The sequence below is a fragment of the Prunus dulcis genome, chromosome 8 (assembly GCF_902201215.1).
Source record: "Prunus dulcis chromosome 8, ALMONDv2, whole genome shotgun sequence".
In the NCBI taxonomy this organism is placed as follows: Eukaryota; Viridiplantae; Streptophyta; class Magnoliopsida; order Rosales; family Rosaceae; genus Prunus; species Prunus dulcis.
Genome location: NC_047657.1, coordinates 2,717,283 through 2,737,088, shown reverse-complemented (window position 1 = coordinate 2,737,088; position 19,806 = coordinate 2,717,283). Strand labels below are relative to the sequence as shown.

Genomic DNA, 19,806 nt, shown 5'->3' with positions numbered 1-19,806 from the left:
ATAATGCTTCCCTCTGGCCCATACAAACTCACTCCTTGCCTAGTAATGCGACTTAACAACAAACTAACAGGTCTTTTTTTTTTTCCCTTTTATATTCTCAAAAAGTGTTTTTTTTCTCTATTTTATTGGTGTCTTCTTTTTGGTGAAATTTTTGTTGTGGTCTTTTAATAAGAGTACTATAATTTTCTGTTATTGAGCTTGTAAATGTATTTTCATTAATTAACAGATGGGACACATTTAGACAGCACAGGTAAAATCCATTGGCCTATCAATGAATTAAATAGCCAAATGAAGTTTTGGGCCCTCAGACATTTGAGACAGTGAAACTTCATTGAAAGCCGATCAACATTCAGGAACACCACTGGATCATCGCCACATATAATAATAATAATAATAATAATAAACATGATGATGAAGAAGAAGAAGAAGAAGCAGCAGCAGCAGAAGACATTGACGACGGTCACAGTGGTGTAACAAATGGAGGCTTAAAGTGAAGCACTGCTCCATGAAATCAGATTTGCATCATCGGGCATATTATCAGAGAATGCTCAAAAGCATCATCCAAAAGAAACCAACCATATATGATTTCCATACAGCTACAGCACATAGAATAACTTATACATGAAGGAAATAGCAAATTACTTCAGCTAACAAAAAATATATGTAAATATTCGGCCTTCAATGGATAAATAAATGAATGCAAGGGGAGGTGAGAATTGAATTGATGACTATCTTTTACAAGAACAATTTTACAAACTGAAATATAATTGAGCAAACAAAACAGCTCATAATTACCCAGGGAGGTGCTGTCACATAAAAATCGATATCCTAGCAGAAAACCGTTCAAATTTCAAAACTTCAGCATCCACATAAACCCGAAAAAGCATAAACAGCTGATTGAAATAGATGTTCTATAAACCACATGATAACAAGAATTATGAAAATGGATTTGCTTCAATATTCATTATGTATTTTCATTAGCCAAAGAAAAAACAAAAAAGAAAAAAAAAAGATACACAGCTGCAGTGGTGAAAAAAATTTGCAATTGTGAGTGAATTTTGAATCCTAAACAATCCAAATCCCCATGATGTGCAAAATCAATCAAATTCAGACGGACACATGCGGCTATTTTCATATTAACACATTGGGAACACGAACTCAGTAGTTTCAGCAACCTTCAATACAGAAAGCTCTTAGAGAAACTAGTGTGTGAGAAGGCCCTCAGAACTAATAGATTCCATCAAATCATTCACAGCTTAATGCTAATGGGATCTACCAAAAGCCATCCCCCACAACCAAGATATATATACATACACATACACATACACACACACACATAGATAGAGGAAAGGAGAAAGAGAGGGTTGTGGGGTTATAAAGGTCAATGATAGATCCAACCAAGCAGCTGCTCGATGAAATTTCGTCATCCATCATAGAGCTAACCTTGGGACCAATGAGTTGTAGTCCAGTGGGTTTGGGACCAGTTGGCCCCCCCCTCAAAGAGGTCAGGGGTTCGACACTCATCAAGGTACCTACCAAGCATTATGCTTGTATTTCCTAGCCGCACAAAGATTGTAGGGTTCGGCAGGTGGGCCCCAGTTTGGAAGCTGACAAAGTGGAGTTCTGGGTTTTCAAAAAATAAAAAATTGAGCTAACCATGGGTGGTGAACTCAAATAGGTGCAGGTAGATGAACTATTATAACAGACAAAAGAAGTACAGAATCAGATAAAGCTGAGGAAAAATCATTTGCCAAGTGAGCGCAAGACTGATTAATCCCATAAATCAACTTTAAAAAAACAAAGAAGCAGAAAAAATCTGTCATAATTGTCCGCAAGCCCTGGAAAATTAAAAACCTAGTTATCCACTGTCTAATCTAAAGGCAAAAACACTAAACACTACCAGGACTGAGGTACTTAAGCAAACAACTTATAGGCCAAAACTTACTGGGACTACAAGCATACAAAAACCTCAATGCCAAAACAGAGACTGTAACCCAACAATACCTAAACAGCCCACAGTCAAACACTAACATTACAGGGACTCTTAACCAGAGAGTCAGAGCATACACCTTTAATGCTGGAAGAGGCAGCAAATAGTTGTCAAAATGAGAGCCAATGGAAATACAAGCAAAAAAGATACCCAAGTTGTCATAGACTGCAACTATAAAATTCCTCCAGTCCACATGAATTAACAGACTCAACAGAGTTTTAAACGAAAGAAAGTAGGAAAAATAATGAGAAAAAACTGCACATTGTCATGTTGAAAGAGCTAATAGGTTTCAACATTAAAACCAAAGGAAAATTTATATAGATACAGCAAACTTGTTATCACATATGAATCAATATGATGAAGAATAGAAACAACAAAGCATAAGACCAATAATAAAGACATTTGCCAACATACCTTCAACGTGTAAACCGACAAATATCCATTTCCCCGACACCACTTACCCAAGTAAAAGAAAAGAAAGGAAAAAAAGCCCTCAGATCTTATCATGTCCTGAATGTATCAATAATGGTGGGCTTTGATTTTCATTTACAGCCTTGCCACAACGACGACAACAACAACAACAACAACAACAACAACTCAAAAACACAAGCATCAAGGCTCATACTGACAATCAAATCAACCACCAAAGAACACAAGTATGCATCATTGGGCAAATTATGCTTATAAAGCGCATATACGCAAGAATCAAACATAACAGTTCCCCACTTGTAGTACATACCAGACCAAAAAAAAAAAAAAAAACCATGGATGAGATCGGAGTGCCATTGTAAAGATCACTTGATGCAGGGCAGCGGCTATAAGCTGCTGTCCAGTGACCCAAACATATAAAAAATACAGAGAATAGAAGGATAAAGCAGTAGAATCAAAGTTGGAACGAAGATAATTGAGTTCTAGGGCAAAACACCAATAGAAACTCTATATACTAAAGTCTGAAATTATATTCATCAACAAAACTAAATACAACAGTCTCTTAATAGCCTATTTATACTAGAATATAGAAAACCTAATTGATATAGGAAATTTAAAACCTAAACAGGAAATTAAATCCAAATCCTAGTAAGAATAGGAAAACAAGTAATAAAATAACCTATTAATTTAATACAACTAAAACTTAGCCTTTTTGGCTGATGCCCACTTTGATTAGGAAATTCTAACAGATGCTCCTGCATCATCACTGCATCACAGGACAACACAACTATTTCCAGTTGACTAAAATTTATTGAATCCATGTTGCAAGGTCACCTTAGAGAGGATGTTATCACTACATACGTAAAATTTGTCTCTGCACAAGCCTTCAGATCTCATAGCTATATCTGGTCATCGACGGTTAGCTGCTGGATTATCAGTATGAGCCTCTTCACATCTTCAGCCATGCATGCCACAGAGAGAGAGAGAGAGAGAGAGAGAGAGAGAGAGAGAGAGAGAGAGAGAGAGTGGTGGTGATGATGATGATGATGATGATGAGGACTAGCATGGAAAGAATAATAGAAAAGGGTCATACTTATAATAATCCATAGTACCGCTCCCAGAAATGAGTTTTCCATCATCAGGCCAAAGGAGTGCAACTGATCCGATGATTGTAATCACACAAAATCCACTTCCATACACAGTTTAATACTACAAAGTCCAATCCATACCTTAAGAATCCAATCTAGCCCAAACAGAAATTTCATTTTAAATCCAACACCTGCGAACAGAAAAGCAAAAGGATTTCATGGAGGCTCATATATAGTTTTCTAAGCTGCCTGCATTTCCATCAATAACCACAGCTCGGAGACATCACTCGATTTTAATACCAATTCACTATAAATTACTCGCCACAAATACGACCGTAGCCATGAACATGAGTAGATTTTCAATCAACACCATGTCATGAACACCCAATTTGAAAATATACCAGATAAACACAATTTACTTCTATGGAATCTCTTGCAGTCAGCCATACCCCTACAACTAGCAGATAAAAATTTCATCCTAACATTGCAACACCCATATCATAGGAATGCAAGGATTTCTACAGGGGTCATATATAGCTTTCTAGGTTGCATTTCCATCAATGGCTGCAGTCATAAACTGCTCCAAGCCCAATGCATGTATCATTGTTCAACAAAGTCCCACTTAGCAATTAACCCAGACCACGGAAAAGAAAATTTTAAAATCCACTTAAAAACGATGCCATTATACACAACAAGCCATAATACAAACCATGGTCATAGACATTGGCGGATTTTGAACCAACTTGACATCAAATGCCTGACACCATTAAATTACATTTCAATTAAATAATTAATATATAAATTATAAATTAATATATATTCTTAAATATTCTAAAGATTTTAGTTTATATAAATATATCTAGTAAGAAAATTGAGACATCAAGTAAGCTCAAAGGTACTCAAACAGTTCATAACTGTTCTGTACTTCACACATGAAAACCAGATTTAAATTTTAAAGCTCATTGAAAGTAATAAGAAACTGTGTTACAAAAAACTATTCAGGTACCTGCAGTCTTATTATATAAAGTGCTATAAAAATCATAACAAAAAAATGAGGTTTCCATCACCAGGCTAATAAAAAATTGCACCAATTTTCTGAGGCATCAAATTTGTTAGATTGCATTACAAGGTAATCCCAAAAAATAAAAAAGGCAAGAAATATAAACTCAGACAACCACAAGTAGAACGTGGAAAGGCACAGAATAAACAAAAGACACTAGATCTGATCATTAGTACAGCGTTGTTTTTTAAAGTCTCACATGCTCAAACCTACAATAATAACTTCACTTTTTATTTGAATTCCAACAAAGATCAGATCAATGGAGTACTAAAATGGAATCTACCACCAAACACAATTTAATCTATGGAATCTCATACAGTTAGCCATACACCTTAAATATCTAAACTAGCACTAGCAAACAAAATTTCATACAATAGTTGCCAAATAGTCACACCAAACCAAAAGAAAAACAAACCAATTGAAACTCTTAACTGTGCCATTGACAATGTCAAAATAACCATATTCCAGGACGCTCTACTATTTGCAGTTGACTGAAGTTCCATCACATTAATTTTATCAGCGTTTCAAGGGCACCTTGGGAAGGATATTTGCACCACATGGGAAATACATATTACTCAGTGCAAATGTTTAAAACGAAATGCAGTCACAAATTCCATATAATGGTCAATAAGGGGCATAATAAAGAGGAGCGTAATAGATATGTAGAAATGAAGACAAAACACCATAGAATAATTAAGGACGAAAAGTATTTACAATTCAATAAGCATATCTTAGAAGGAGAAAAAATGTCTCTAGACAAGCCTTCAGATCTCATAGCTATATCTGGTCATTGACAGTTAACCACTGGATTATCACTATGAGCCTCTTCACATCTTCAACACTACAAGCCCGGGAGAGAGAGAGAGAGAGAGAGAGAGAGAGAGAGAGAGAGAGAGAGAGAGAGAGAGAGAGAGAGAGATGGATAGATAGAGGATGGTGTTTATGATGATGAGAATGGCTAGTACAGCAAAAAGGATAGAAAAGGCTCCTAACAATAATCCACAGAACCGCTCCAAAAATGAGTTTTCCATCATTAGGCTAATAAAAATTGAACCATCGTCCTGAGGCAGCAACATATCTACACTAGAAAACACAGTTTAAAAAAAACAAAAACGAGTGGGCATCTACAGTTATATCATGGAGACACAGAATAGACAAAAGAGTAGATCTGATCGTTAACACAGCATCACTACTACAACAAAACGCAGTCGCAACTTTGATGCAACGGTAAATAAAGGACATAATAAAGGAGGAGTGTAAAAAATGTGGAAACCAAGAAAATACAACCATAGAATAACTGAGGAACAAAAATGATTTAAGATTCAATAACCATATCTTAAAAGGAACAAATGTCTCTGGGCAAGCCTTCAGATCTCATAGCTATATCTGGTCATTGATGGTTAACCACTGGATTATCACTACGAGCCACTTCACATCTCCAACCGTACAAGCCACACAGAGAGACAGAGAGAGAGAGAGAGAGAGAGAGAGAGACAGAGACAGAGAGAGAGAGAGACAGAGAGACAGAGAGACAGAGAGAGAGGATGGTGTTTACGATGATGATAATGGCTAGTACAGCAAAAATGATAGAAAAGGCTCCTAACAATAATCCACAAAACCGCTCCAAAAATGAGTTTTCCATCATTAGGCTAATAAACATTGAACCATCTTCCCGAGACAGCAAAATAGATACACTAGAAAACACGGTTAAAAACAAAAAACAAAAACGAGTGGGCATATGCAGTTATATCATGCAGACGCACAGAATAGACAAAAGAGTAGATCTGATCGTCAACACAGCATCACTACTACAACGAAATGCAGTCGCAACTTTGATGCAATGGTAAATAAAGGACATGATAAAGGAGGAGCATAATAAATATGTGGAAACCAAGAAAATACAACCATAGAATAACTAAGGAACAAAAATGATTTAAGATTCAATAAACATATCTTAAAAGAAACAAATGTTTCCGGACAAGCCTTCAAATCTCATAGCTATGTCTGGTCATTGACAATTAACCACTGGATTATCACTATGAGCCTCTTCACATCTTCAACACTACAAGCCCGAGAGAGGGGGGGGGGGGGAGGGGGGGGGGGGAGAGAGAGAGAGAGAGAGAGATGGATAGATAGATAGAGGATGGTGTTTATGATGATGATAATGGCTAGTACAGCAAAAATGATAGAAAAGGCTCCAAACAGTAATCCACAGAACCGCTCAAAAAATGAGTTTTCCATCATTAGGCTAATAAAAATTGAACCATCGTCCTGAGGCAGTAAAATAGCCACACTAGAAAATACACAGTTTAAAAAAACAAAAACGAGTGGGCATCTACAGTTATATCATGGAGACACAGAATAGACAAAAGAGTAGATCTGATCGTTAACACAGCATCACTACTACAACAAAACGCAGTCGCAACTTTGATGCAATGGTAAATAAAGGACATAATAAAGGAGGAGTGTAAAAAATGTGGAAACCAAGAAAATACAACCATAGAATAACTGAGGAACAAAAATGATTTAAGATTCAATAACCATATCTTAAAAGGAACAAATGTCCCTGGGCAAGCCTTCAGATCTCATAGCTATATCTGGTCATTGACGGTTAACCACTGGATTATCACTACGAGCCACTTCACATCTCCAACCGTACAAGCCACAGAGAGAGAGAGAGAGAGAGAGACAGAGAGACAGAGAGACAGAGACAGAGGATGGTGTTTACGATTATGATAATGGCTAGTACAGCAAAAATGATAGAAGAGGCTCCTAACAATAATCCACAGAACCGCTCCAAAAATGAGTTTTCCATCATTAGGCTAAAATAAACATTGAACCATCTTCCTGAGGCAGCAAAATAGATACACTAGAAAACATGGTTAAAAACAAAAAACAAAAACGAGTGGGCATATGCAGTTATATCATGCAGACGCACAGAATAGACAAAAGAGTAGATCTGATCGTCAACACAGCATCACTACTACAACGAAATGCAGTCGCAACTTCGATGCAATGGTAAATAAAGGACATAATAAAGGAGGAGCATAATAAATATGTGGAAACCAAGAATGATTTAAGATTCAATAAACATATCTTAAAAGAAACAAATGTTTCCGGACAAGCCTTCAGATCTCATAGCTATGTCTGGTCATTGACAGTTAACCACTGGATTATCATTATGAGCCTGTTCACATCTTCAACACTACAAGCCAGGGGGGAGAGAGAGAGAGAGAGAGAGAGAGAGAGAGAGAGAGAGAGAGAGAGGATGGTGTTTATGATGATGATAATGGCTAGTAAAGCAAAAATGACAGAAAAGGCTCCTAACAATAATCCACAGAACCGCTCCAAAAATGAGTTTTCCATCATTAGGCTAATAAAAATTGAACCATATTTCTGAGGCAGCAAAATAGCTACACTAGAAAACATTCTTTTAAAAAAAACAAAAACCAGTAGGCATCTACAGTTATATCATGGAGACACAGAATAGACAAAAGAGTAGATCTGATCGTTAACACAGCATCACTACTACAACGAAATGCAGTCGCAACTTCGATGCAATGGTAAATAAAGGATGTAATAAAGGAGAAGTGTAATAAATATGTGGAAACTAAGAAAATACAACCATAGAATAACTGAGGAACAAAAATGATTTAAGATTCAATCACCATATCTTAGGAGGAACAAATGTCTCTGGACAAGCCTTCAGATCTCATAGCTATATCTGGTCATTGACGGTTAACCACTGGATTATCACTACGAGCCTCTTCACATCTTCAACCATACAAGCCAGGGGGCGAGAGAGAGAGAGAGAGAGAGAGAGAGAGAGAGAGAGAGAGAGAGAGACAGACAGACAGACAGAGAGGATGGTGCTTTTGATGATGATAATGGCTAGTACAGCAAAAATGATAGAAAAGGCTCCTAACAATAATCCACAGAACCGCTCAAAAAATGAGTTTTCCATCATTAGGCTAATAAAAATTGGACCATCTTGCTGTGGAAGCAAATCAGCTACACTAGAAAACATTGTTAAAAACTCAAAAAGAACGGCCATCTAAAAGTAGATCATGGAGATACACAGAACAGACAAAAAGACAGCATATCTTATCATAACACAGCATCACTACTATCAACGTTGGGTTAGTTGGAACACCTGTATCACAGCAAAGTTAAAGATTTCTACGAGGGTCATATTTCTAGGCTGCATTTCCATCAATAATCGCAGTTACAAACTGCTCAGAGACCAGTGCATGTATCATCATTCCCCCACAATCCAACTTAACGATACCAGGAACCCACTACATATGACAAAATGAAAAAAGAAAAATCCACTTAAAAAAAATATGCCACTGTAGTTTACAAACCATAGTCACGGACATTAGCAGATCTTGGGCCAACTTAACATCAAATGCCTAACACGCAGTAACAAAAATGGGTTCTTACGAAAATCCATTTCAGAAGTAGAGCAGTATAAACAATCAGTGGCAAAGCAAAAGCATAACTATGAAAGCAAGGAAATTTGGGGCAGAAATGAACATGCAAGGGTAAAAGTAACTAGTTCCGCAAATTTTAACCACGTTTAAGGCTAAATCCCCGAATGGGTAGTTGTATAGAGTGAGATCTATCAAAATGCCCTCAGATCTCATAGCTTTTAACGAATCATTCACGGTTTGAAGCAAGTGGCGTTCATCAACAGCCTGTATACTCAACAGCACTGCATATATATATATATATGTATGTATGTATGTATGTGAGAGAGAGAGAGAGAGAGAGAGAGAGAGAGAGAGAGGTTACAGTGGTGGTGAGTATAGGCTGATGAAGAAAACAACCACGCTTACCGCTCTTCAGCTTTTCAATTTGTTCATCATCGGGAATCATACTTGAACCGAAAGATAATGTAAATCAAAAACCATCTTTCAGCCAAAAGAATCAACAGTTTGTAAATTTGTTTTCTAAGGAAGAAAAAAAAAAAGACTCTAAGAAATAAACAGTGGAACATTTTGCTCGGCGTGAAAAACAAGCAATTTTAGGGTTTCAGCCTTCAAAGGGAGCTAGTATTATAAAGAGAGTACTGCAATGCCGAAAGTGACCTTCGGGTTTTCTATTAAAAACATGGGTTTTTAACTGTAGACCTTGGGCTTTGCCCTCAGTTGTAATTGATCCGTGAACTTTTTTTTTAGGCAATTACATCCTTTTACTTCACAAGTTGTTCCAATTAGGTCTTGCCATCCAAGTCTGTCAATTTGCCAGTCAAAATGAGTGGTAAAGCATCCTTTTGAGTTGCATAGGTAATTATTTTAACGGTTTTTAACTGTAGACGTTCCTGAACTTTGCTCACAGTTGCAATTGGATCAATGAACCTTTATTTTAGGCAATTACATCCTTTAACTCAACAAGTTCTAATTGAGTCCTACCGTAACAGAATTTGTCCCTCTCTCTCTCTTAGCTCTCCCTCTCTTCTGCAGCTCATTCCCCCTTCTCCTTAGCCCACCCCCTCAAAACCCAAATCCCAACCCAACCTGTAACTTACCCCCCCCCCCCCCCAAAATCTCCCAACCTGCAGAACCTAGAACCCACCTGCAACCTCATCCCCTTAAGCTCTCTTCCTCCACTACTGCCGTAACAGCGGCGGCGCCCTTGGAGCCAGAATGAACGCCACTGCAGCAGGCAGCTACACGATGAAGTTGGTCGATGTGGCCAAATCCAACAACCCCTTCGAAACCACCACCGCCGGCATGGAGAAGATCAAGAAGTTCTTTGCTAGCCGTCGGTCTTCAATTGCCTCAAACCCATCTTTTGTGGTTACTAAGTTTTTAGCTTTTTTACTCTGTTATGACAAGATTCAATTGGAACTACTTGTCGAGTTAAAGGATGTAATTGCCTCAAAAAGAAATTCACAGACCCAATTGCAACTGGGAGCAAAGTTCAGGGACGTCTATAGTTAAAAACCATTAAAACAATTACCTCTACAGCTCAGAATGATGCTTTTAGCCCTTATTTTGACGGAAAAAATTGACAAACTTGGACAGTAGGTCCCAATTGGAACTATTTATCGAGTTAACGGATGTAATTGCCTCAAAAAAAAGTTCACAGACCCAATTGTAACTGAGGGCCTAGTTTAGGGACGTCTACAGTAGATAACCCTAAAAACATTGGCTCAAATGTCAAAATGGTGCACATGCCTTTTTTAGAACAATTTCCGTAAAATATATATATATAAAGCAAAAGGAAAAGAATGGTGAAACATTCAAAATACCAGAAAATGACCTTGGTTAATTTAAACATTGGAATTAAAATTATTAATTAAATAAAAATAATATGGTAAATTCACAATTTTTCATCTTTAAAAAATTAAAATTAAAAACAAAATCAGATAATAGGTGCTACTTTTATGGAACATAACTACCCATATTATCTTTTCTTCATTCTAAAAATAAAATAAAATAAATAAAAAAAACCATTTGGCACATGCGTGAGCGAGTGCCAAGGGGCTAGTTTATCGTTAAATAAATATTATTAGCATCTTTGCATATAGGGGTGGGCATTAATCCAGCAAAAATAGATTATATTAGTTTTGTTTGGTTTGATTTTGATTGAAGAAGAAAAAAGGTCAACAGTTTGAAAAATCTGATCAAACCGAACCGATTTGGTTTAGTTCAGTGCAATTTAAAAGTTTTGTAATATGCCTTAAACCAAAGTGGACTAATTATAAATTAAATTATTATTTGTTTAATTTAATTTACATGTGGCAAGGCTTGAGTGGTTATTTGAAAAGTTTACCATGTACCCTTCGATACTTGATTGGACTCCAAAACTAAAACTCATGGACTCTACTCTATCATTCCTTCATTTCCTAACCCTAGCTGCAACTCCCTCTCATCATCTCTCTCCCTCTCCCTCTCAAGCTCTCATTCTCGTTCTCATTCAACCTCAAAGCTCAACTCCATCATCAACCACCAAGTTCAACCTCAAAGCTCAACTCCTCCCCCTCATCCTCCTCCATTTGCAGGTTCTGCTTCACCCACTTCCATCAAGAAAGCCAGAGGCAGACCACTTGGTTCTACCAAGAAGCAACAATTGGATGCCTTGGGTAAAGCTTCTTTCCTTTTATTATTCTAATTGGGTTTGCTTTAATTTTTTGTGGGCTATGTTTTAAATCTACGTTGTTCTGTTTCTTTGATATTGCTATTCTCACTACTACATTTTACTATTGTCGAAAGAAAATTCGTCGCGCAAAATGCACTTCAACGATGGAAACAAAAATTCGTTTCGCAAACAGACGAAAACATGCGTGACGAAACTTTTGGTCGCGCAAAGAAACTGAGCACGACAAACAAATGAGTCGTCGCACAAAGTGGGGAAGAAAAACTCGGGTTTATTTTTTTTGGTGGCAAACATTTGCCCGACGATATTGATCGTCGCGAAAGATATCCTAGCGCGACGGTTTCATATTTCGCCGCGTAAAGGTGGACAGAAAAACGTGCGATATATTTTTTTGGCACCAAATACTTGTGCAATGGAAATACATTTCGTCACGTAAAGTTTGATGTCGGCACGTTTTTGTGCGACGGAAATTTGCGTATGCACGACGCCATTTAGATTTTGTGCGACGAAGGTTTGCACAACGAATTGGAAATTTCGTCGCGCATAAGCCCGATGTTGGCAGGTGCTTACGCGATGAAAAAAGTGATTTTATGAGACAAAAAAATGGTTTTGCGCTACACGAAAATGTTGTTTCGTCACGCAAAATCCTTCGTCTACATCTCTGGATTCTACCATTGCAGAGGCAGAATGCAAAAAAAAGTTTGGAACCTCTCTCTGTCTATGCTGCTGCCTCTGTTGGGAATTCAATACGCTCATTGGGTAAGTATTATTTGTCGTTTGTTTAAAAGTATTAATGTAAATTCATACTAACACTATTAATTTTGTTCTCATTATAGATATTTGTAATTAGCGATTGTGGAGAACGATTGAGAAGGTATTTTATTCATTTTATATTAAATTAACTACATTATGTGGAACTTAGTTTGTTATATTTATATTTTTTATTGTGAAGTTATATTGATATTATGTTATTAAATTGTGCGTGACGTAGCACAATATGCTGTGATGTACAAAGTTAATTGAAATTAACTTTGTACTATTATTATTATTTTTTAGTAACACTTAGTTTTCCGTTCGAGATTAGTTGGATTTCATGCATGGATGCGTAAAGCATGACTGTGGTCCAATTAATTCTTGAATTGTCCCATTATTTGGACAGTTTGGGAATGCATAATGTTGTTACGTAATCTAAGGCTACAGGATTAGGTTTCGATTGTGGAGATTTTGGTGTCATCTCGGTACGTTCTTGGGGTGGTACGTAGGTATTTATACCTATGCCTACCTCAAGAACTGTATCGAGATGCTGCTGAAATTCATCCACGTTGAAATCTAATCTCATGTAGCCGTAGGTTACGTGATAGAACTATGCATTCCCGAATGGGATAGGGCCCTTATCAGAGGCATATGGTGACATTATAACTTCGTATGAAGTTGTTGTGATTGTTGTGTTGTGATTGTGGTTTCAGGAATTATGAGCAGAAGGTGGATACAGAACCCGAATAGATGCACAGACGAATACTTGGATGGAATTGAGGATTTTATTGAGTTTGCATGTAGACACAACCCGAGTGCAACTAGAATCCGTTGTAGGAGGTGTAACAACACGTTGTGGGAGACAATTGAAAATGTTTGATGTCATTTAGTAAGGAATGGAATGATTGAGACATATAACATTCAGAACCTTCACGGGGAACAATTAGACAATGCTTCGTCTTCAAATGCCACAATGGTGGACAATGTTGTACCTATTGTGGATCCTAATGAACAAGTGATAGATATTATAAATGAAGCTTTTCCATTTGCATCTACCAACATCAATCAGGAAGGGGAAGATGACGTGCCAACCCTAATGGACAGTGCAGAGTTCGAACAATATGAAAACTGTTAAAAAATGCAAACCAAGAGTTATACCCAGGGTGCGAGAGTTTTTTCATTCTCATGGCCATTGTGGAGCTAATGCACGGAAAAATAAAGTATCGTATGTCGAACCTGTGTTTCGATTACTTTTCGGGGATTTTCAAGAGAATGCTTCCGACGGACAATTGTTTGCCAAAAGACCATAGACACACGCAAAAGTTGTTGAATGGTCTTGGATTGGGTTATGAAAAAATTCATATTTGCAAAAACAATTGCATGTTATTCTACAAAGAGTATGAAACATTGGATACATGCCCTATATGCAAAAAGTCGAGGTTCAAGATGACATCTCAGAATAGAACGACTAAGATCCCAAAAAAAGTCATGCGTTATTTGCCTCTAAAACCTAGGCTACATCGATTGTATATGTCGACTCATACTGCCACATACATGAAATGGCGTAAGGAAAAACGGGTAGACGACGATGTGATGCAGCATCCTGTAGATGGGGAGGCATGGAAAGAGTTCGATCTAACATTCCCCGAGTTTGCTGTTGATCCCTGAAATGTTAGATTGGGACTTGCCACTGACGGATTCAATCTGTATGGTGTTCTAAACCAACACCACAGCACTTGGCCGATTTTCGTATTCCCATATAATTTGCCGCCTTGGAAATGCATAAAAAAAGAATACATGATGATGACTGTTTTGATAACTGAGGATCCTGGCAGGTTAATTGATGTTTACTTAAGGCCATTGGTTGATGAGCTCAAGGATTTATGGACAAACGGTGTGCGCACGTACGATAAATCCACTGGGAAGATGTTCACTTTGTGGACAGCAGTTATGTGGACTGTGAATGATTTTCCCGCATATGCAATGGTTTCTGGGTGGAGCACAAATGGTTATATCGCATGCCTTGTATGCAAGGAAGATGTAACTTCTGGTTGGCACGCGGGAAAATTTTGTTATCTTGGTCATCGGAGATGGTTGCCATGGGACCACGAGTGGCGGGAAAAGGATAAAGAGTTTGACGAGAACACAGAGCATCGCCTCAGACCTAGAGAATGGTCCGGTGATGAGATCTTGGAACAGCTTAACCGTTTGGATTTTTCTCCGTTCAGGAAAATAGTTACTCGGACCAGACCTTCTACACATTTGAACTGGACGCACAAGCCTATGTTTTTTGAGCTCCCATATTGGTCGAAACTAAAATTGAGGCACAATCTCGACGTTATGCATGTTGAGAAAAATATCTTTGACACATTGATGGGCACGATTCTAGATATCGAGGGTAAGACAAAGGACACATCAAAGCTCATCTTGATTTGGAAAGAATAGGCATACGAAGAGGTTTATGGATGAATAGGGATGGTGATAAAGCTAGAAGGGATATGGCATTTGTTTCCATGAAACCGAATGACCAAAAAGATTTTCTAAAGTTTGTATCGTCTGTAAAGTTTCTTGATGAGTATGCTTCTAATATCGCGCGCTACGTGAATGTTGACGGGGGTAAATTTACTGGACTAAAAAGCCATGACTGCCATGTGTTTATGCAACGCCTACTTCATGTGGGTATTCAACACATTTTGCCAGAAGATGTAGTGAAATCAATCATGTTGTTGTCCTGATTTTTTTCCCAATTAACGGCAAAAACATTGCGAAACACAGACATTAATCAGTTGCGCCATGACATTGTCTAAGTCCTATGCAAGTTTGTGATGATATTCCCTCCAGTTTTCTTCACAAGTATGATCCACATGATGGTTCACTTGCCAGAAGAGGCATTGCTCGCTGGTCCTGTCAACTATCATTGGAGGTATCCAATAGAAAGATATATAATCCTCATCATTTGTTTATGTATCCTTATCCCACGCTCGCTAATTTGTAGAGTTTCGTTTTATTTTGGCAGGCTTCTCGGAGAGCTAAAAAAACTGTACGCAACAGGACGAAGCCCGAAGGATCAATTATAGAGGCTTAGGTTCAATATGAGTCGCTTACTTTCTGTGGAATGTATTTAAAAGATGTGGACACGGCTTTCAATCGTCCTCAGCGCAATAATGACGGAGGTATGAGAAATGAGAAACTTTCTGTTTTTTGCCCAAAGCGCACGACCCTTTGGAGATCCTGTACTAGGAGAGTCGTTTTCCAGAAATGACATGGAGGTAGCGCATTGGTTTGTACTTAACAATTGTGATGAGATAATGGCATACTTAGATGAGCATGAAGAGATGATGAAGCAAGAAACACCGTGATTTGTTTCCACAATGGTTTTTGGAATATGTAAGTTATAAGTGTTTTGTATTTGATATATATATATATATATATTGTATTATTTAATGTTATCAAACTAACAAGTGAATGTTTTTGTATAATATTAGGTGAATAAGTTGAAATCATCAAATTCACCCTCTTACAGTGAAGAGTTATATAACTGGGCGTTCGGCCCGATTCGTGTTGAATTATTCTTGGGTTGTCATGTTAACGACGTCAAGTTTTTAGGGACTGCACGAGATGACAAGTTGTGTACGTAAAACAGCGATGTCTATGTCCCAGGTGGAGGCGAAAGTACGAACATTGATTTCTATGGCAAACTCACAACTGTCGTGCAATTGCTTTACAAAGACCGATGCCAAGTGGCCATGTTTAAGTGTCGATGGTTTGATACAAACCCAAATAGGCAGGGAAGTGTTAAAATAGACCATGGCTTACTATCAATGAACATTAACAGAACTTGGTATGATGACGACCCTTACATTTTGACAAACATGGCAAGACAGATTGTGTATCTAGATGACCCTAAAGCTGGAAACAGTTGGAAAGTTGCTCAGCAGATGGATCAGAGGAATGTGTATGCTATACCTTAACTAGAACCAACAGACAACGACGTCGACAACGTCACTGACCAACGATTGGAATCTTCCATGGAAAATGATGCAGAAACATTTCGAGATACAAATGTTATATAGGAACCGTTTCAGCTTCAAGGAGTCTCATCAATCGAAATACTGATTTAGTCAATTACAATTGACCTCGGTGATCTTCTGCGATACGAAGTTCCAGTGGGCCCGAACAACGAAAGTGATAAGGAGGAGGATTGGGAGACCGAAAGTGGTGATTGCGAGGATAACGAAGGTTATTATAGTTTAGATGATGAATAATGCAATTTATTAGCGACTACCCATGTAAAACATAGTAAATGAAATTTGTTGTAATTTAATTATGGTAGTGTAAATATGGCAATGACAAATTAAAATCAAGTTGCACACAAAATTTGAAATCACAAATTCAATTACAACATATAATATATAAATTTCAATTTGGATATATACCTAAATTTGAAAACAGATTTGAATCTGTCTATTTGATTTTCAGTGGTCTTTATGAATGTAAGAATTAGGGTTTTCTCTTCTTTTTGTTTAAAATCTTCAAATTGAATGAATAAAAAACATTGAAAAATAATAATAATCAAGAATCAGGCCCTTAAGTCTCACAACCCGTCTTATTTAATGATTTAATCAAGCATTAAACTATTATACAAACTATAATGTGTAAATTAAGTCTCACATCGGAGAATAAAATAAGAATTCAAATTTAAAATATAAACATTTAACTTTTCAATTGTACCGAAATCNTTTGAATTTTTTTCGTAATTCATATAAAACTTAACTTTATTAAGGTAACATCTGTAATTTTTATAATAATTATTTAAAATAAAGAAAATAAAAAAATTAACATTAAAAAAAAAATTGCCAAAGGTTTGCGCGACGTAATGAGAACATCCACGTCGCGCAAGGTGTCCTAATATACTGGAAATCGTGATATTTAATTTATAATTTAAAACTTGTGCGACGAATATTGTCGTCGCGCGAGAAAGCCAATGGTTTGCCCGACGTCACTGCAGTTTGTACGTCGTGCAAGGTGTCCTAATATACTAGAAATCGTGATATTTAATTTATAATTTAAAACTTGCGCGACGAATATTTTCGTCCCGCGAGAAAGCGAATGATTTGAGCGACGTCACTGCAATTTGTACGTCGCGCAAGGTGCGCGACGAAAGACATACTTCATCTCGCAACACTTCTTCGCGCAACAAAGTTAACATTTACGTCACACAAGTTGCGATCATTTCCCAGTGAAAATACAACCTTGAGCGGCAAAATATTCCTATCGTCGCACAACACTTCTTTACACTACGAAATTATAGATATTCGTCGTGCAAAACATATTTATAAATCACAATTTCGTAAATAAAGTGTTGACCCTATTTGTGATTTAACCCACAATTCATCCACATTCCAAGAGGCGTTTTTAAAATAAAAATAAAATTGGTATATTAGAATAATAATAATAAGTGACTTCGAATATATTTAAAAAAAACGGATATACAATTTAAATTTAAAATAAAAGTTTAATATAATTGTCTACATAAAGGTGTACTCAATACTCTTGGATTAGGTTCGGTTACTAGATCAAGTTACATGAGTATCCAAGCGTAATCAAGTCGATAAGGTTTCTGCGATGTGAGAGAATGGGTTTGATTGAAGCAGTGGAGGTTGTAGTGGTTCAAATTAATGGTGGTTACTCTTGGGTTCAAGTGGATTGAGTGAGGCTGCGTGTTGAAGGAAGAGAAGCCTTTGAGATGAGATGAGATCATGTGAGTGAGATTGGAGTCTAAAAATAACTAAAAAAGTATTAACCCTTTGTTTTATAACTTGAACTTGAGATCACTTTTATCATTGGTAGTTGATTTGTTAATTAAAGTTTGATCATTGTGATTTTCTTTGTACAAAGGTGTTTATTATTTTAATAGAGTTTGTATATAAAAAAATTTAAAACATTCTTATGGTGTTTATTATTTTTTAATAGAGTATTTTTTTTTTAAATAAAAAATTTAGGGTTTATTTTTTAGGAAAAGGATAAGGCATATATTAAGTCATACAAGTGCACGACCTTATTTTTTAAAAAACCCTTAATTTTTTAATTTTTAATTTTTATGTCATATATTAAGACTCTTGCCCAATTTTGGTTTTGCATTTCTTTTGGTTCTATCCAAGTTTTTAATGGTCTATGTTTTGGTAAAGGGAAGGCTAAAGGTGAACCGGGCATTTATGAGAAATCTAACTGGGCACAGCTAGCAAATTGAACTAGAGTATTTTTCCTTGTATAAAAAAATTAAAATATTCTTATGGTGTTTATTATTTTTTAATAGAGTATATTTTTCTAGGCATTTTTATTTTTAAAAAATTAATATTCTATTAAAAAATAATAAACACCATAAGAATGTATAAAAAAAAAATTTATTTTATTTAATAATATGTATAAGAATGTATAATAAAAATTTAAATTTAGATTTAAAATATTACTTTGCCAGAGGTTTGCGCGACGAACAATGTCTTCTACGTCGCGCAAGGTTTATTAATTTAGGGTTTAGGGTTTAGGGTTTGATACAATCTTGCGCGACGATAGAGTCTTTTCGTCGCGCAAAATGATCAGACCCTTCACTAAACACTAAACCCAAAAATTTCTGCCATAATAACAACCTTGCGCGACGGTGTTGTCCACTCGTCGCGCAAGGAGACAAAATTTTTGGCGGAATAAGCACCCTGCGCGACGGTTTTTCTTATTCGTCGCGCAATGTAATGAAAATTTGGGAGGAAAACTACCTTGCGCGATGCCATAATTTTTTTTCTCCGTCGCGGAAGGTTTATTAAACATACCTTGCGCGACGCATTGCTTTCTTTGTCGCGCAAGATCCATTAAATTTTCAGAAAAATCACGACAGCCTCCTTTCTTCCTCACTTCCTCCCTCTCGCCTAAACTGTCTCTCTCTCCGCTGTCACCTCAGCCCACTGCTCCTCGGAAAAAGGACCGGGCCGCCACAACCTTCGAAGCCCAGACCTCCCCCGCCGTCGGAAATTGCTGGGTTTAACAAATTCTTCACCAGCCTCGTTCTCTCTCCTCCGGCCACCAAATCCGACACCTGAGGTATGATTTATGGACTATTTTTCGTGCTCTAGCTGATGGTTGGGTTGGATTTGGTTAATTGTCGCAATAGGTTTCTGAAATTTAAACCCTAGGTTTTGGCTGGTTTTTGAATTTAATTTCCGGCCACTTTTGGCCATTTTTTGGGGTAGGTACGGGAACAAAAGTGGCTCCACTTGATGTTTTGAACCCAAGGTAGGAACCTTGGCCCTTAGTTTTTGGAATTTTTCGGTGATTGTTATCGCTTTGGACACCCACGTGCTGCCAGCTCATTGGGTCCCAGTGCAATCGCC

General features: G+C 37.1%; 2 non-coding genes across 2 annotated transcripts; both read right to left on the bottom strand.

Moving 5' to 3' along the window:
* Window positions 1-4,031: 4,031 nt before the first annotated feature.
* Window positions 4,032-4,115, bottom strand: LOC117612313. Its single transcript, XR_004583354.1, has one exon. It is a non-coding gene; the product is annotated as a small nucleolar RNA snoR118 (small nucleolar RNA).
* A 4,637-nt stretch (window positions 4,116-8,752) lies between these two features.
* LOC117612312 lies at window positions 8,753-8,833 on the bottom strand. The gene has a single exon (XR_004583353.1). It is a non-coding gene; the product is annotated as a small nucleolar RNA snoR118 (small nucleolar RNA).
* Between the last annotated feature and the right edge of the window lie 10,973 nt (window positions 8,834-19,806).